General features: G+C 44.6%; 1 pseudogene across 1 annotated transcript in view; it reads right to left on the bottom strand.

Moving 5' to 3' along the window:
* Nucleotides 1–2276: 2276 nt before the first annotated feature.
* Nucleotides 2277–2500, bottom strand: part of LOC310794434 (crystallin J1A-like) — a 20704-nt pseudogene continuing 20480 nt past the window's right edge. Inside the window, exon 10 of the transcript XR_014554020.1 lies at nucleotides 2277–2500. This exon is cut by the window's right edge and continues 237 nt beyond it. The product of XR_014554020.1 is annotated as a crystallin J1A-like (transcript).

The raw sequence follows: 2500 nt of genomic DNA, 5'->3' as shown, positions 1-2500 counted from the left end.
TTAAAGCTTTTTTAATTATTAGAAGAGTGCCTTGGTCTATTTTTGATTTTTGATTTAGTCTTTGTTACCCCTTTGGACCAAAGACGAGCACCTTCCTTTTTTAACCTTTTGACAACTGCTTTGAACGCCGCTGCCCTCCATCTTTTTTGTCTTCAATTATATAGCCTATTACATATATTTATGTAGCCTACACACATGACATGTACAGCCTTCAAAATACATGGAACATTCATGTTTAGCTCTATAATGCGCTATAATGCCTTCAGTCAATATTATATATCATCATCATGCAGAGAGAGAGAGAGAGAGAGAGAGAGAGAGAGAAGGAGAGAGAGAGAGAGAGAGAGAGAGAGAGAGAGAGAGAGAGAGAGAGAGAGAGAGAGAGAGAGAGAGAGAGAGAGAGAGATACTCTTTGGTGCAATCCTCTCCTCTTTTGAAGTGGAGCCTTGAAGAATTGGACCAGGTTGATTTTGGAAAACCAAACAGCTTTGAGGTCTGGATGTGATTATGCCAGATACAGGCTGGCTGCTACCTGCTGCGTGGGAGGAAGTCAGGGAGAGAGAGAGGGAAAGCAAACGACTTCCCCTCTGTAGGCTACCGACACACAGGCAGGCACAATCTTTCCACTCAGCTTAATGATGCCTCAAAGCTTTTTGTATCAGTGGGCAGCGACCCCCTCTGAACCCCCCCCCCCCCCTCCCCCCTCCCTCCTAACCCCAACCCCCGCTGCATTTGTGTTGAGAGTTGTGGCCCAGACAGAGGATTGGATGTAGGCCTACGTGGGGCCAAAAATAAAATCGCTCGTTGTCATTATCGTTACTGTGCGTTACTGTTACCATCGTGACACTATTATTGTGACATTTATCCTGAAACGTGTTTTTTTTCTTCTTTTTTTGGATTCATGTTTTTTAGTGAGGCACTATTTTGTATCCTTCCTTTAAACATTGTAAGTTCACACGTCAAGTCGTGGACATGTTGCAGTCAGTGTGTTAAAGAGGCACTATGCAGTCAGTGTGTTAAAGAGGCACTATGCAGTCACTGTGTTAAAGAGGCACTATGCAGTCAGTGTGTTAAAGAGGCACTATGCAGTCAGTGTGTTAAAGAGGCACTATGCAGTCAGTGTGTTAAAGAGGCACTATGCAGTCAGTGTGTTAAAGAGGCACTATGCAGTCAGTGTGTTAAAGAGGCACTATGCAGTCAGTGTGTTAAAGAGGCACTATGCAGTCTGCACTTTGTTCTATGTTGTTTCATGTTAATTCTGTGAATAAATCATTTCTGCTTTTTGCCTTTTAGGCCATGTCAAAAATATAAAGACAACACAACCAGGCCATGTCAAAGATATAAAGACAACACATCCAGGCCATGTCAAAGATATGAAGACAACACAACCAGGCCATGTCAAAGATATGAAGACAACACAACCAGGCCATGTCAAAGATATAAAGACAACACAACCAGGCCATGTCAAAGATATGAAGACAACACATCCAGGCCATGTCAAAGATATGAAGACTTTGGCTTGGCTTTATGCTTTGAATAACATTCAGAAGTGTTGGGGCGGCCGCTCTGAACACGTGGATATGGCAGTCAGCAGTTTGAGCAAAAGGCAGAACAGCTCCTCTGAGGGAGGCTTTCAGTCGCTTTTGGTTGTTCCAATAGTAAATCTCTGTGTATCTGCTCTTTCGCTTCACAAACACGAGTGCTCTCTGGGGGGTGCGAGGGCCGGAACCTTCTGGACAAAATGACTTTCTTCACATTTTTCTCCCAATTTCTCCCCAATTGTACTTGGCCAATTCCCCCTGCTGTCCCCTGCCGTTGCTCCGTCCGCTCTACCGATCTGGGGAGAGTTGTAGACTAGCACATGCTTCCTCGGATACTCCGCGTGGGAGGATCATGCTATTCCCCTCACTCCCCCTTTGAACAGGCCGACCTGATGAGGCACTAGTGCAGTGACCAGGAGGAGTCATACCCCACGACCAGCTTCCCACCCACAGACACGGCCAATTGTGTCTGTAGGAACGTCTGACCAAGCTGGAGGAGAATTGAACCCGGGTCTCCGCGGCGGTAAGCAAGTGCTTTGACCTCTACACACGACCCAGACGCCCCACAAAAACGACTTTCCCTTCTCACTGCAAGTCTCCTCCGATTCTGAAACTTGTCTATATTGTATACATGTAGCTATGAAAAGGTAACGGCATGGACCCAGGTAATAATACAAAGACGTGTTGTGGATGTTAAGTTTTCTTTTTAATGTTAAGGTTCTTTATTGTGACATTTCTTTGTCCTCATTCATAAGACTTCACACAGACATGTACATTGTTACAGGATGCAACTTGGACACACAGCAGGGAGACTCGAGTTTCATTCTGTGCTACGACTTTAGAATGCAACTGTCATGGATTGTTGTGCCAAAGGACATCTGTAACTTGAGAAAGCCTTTTGAAAAAGAGGTTTTTAAGGCAAATGCTTCAGGGTCAAAGCATTTATAAATACTTAAAGA

Source organism: Poromitra crassiceps, assembly GCF_964638095.1.
Source record: "Poromitra crassiceps genome assembly, chromosome: 2".
In the NCBI taxonomy this organism is placed as follows: domain Eukaryota; kingdom Metazoa; phylum Chordata; class Actinopteri; order Beryciformes; family Melamphaidae; genus Poromitra; species Poromitra crassiceps.
The sequence above is the reverse complement of the archived record's forward strand: the minus strand, read 5'-3'. Positions and strand labels throughout refer to the sequence as shown.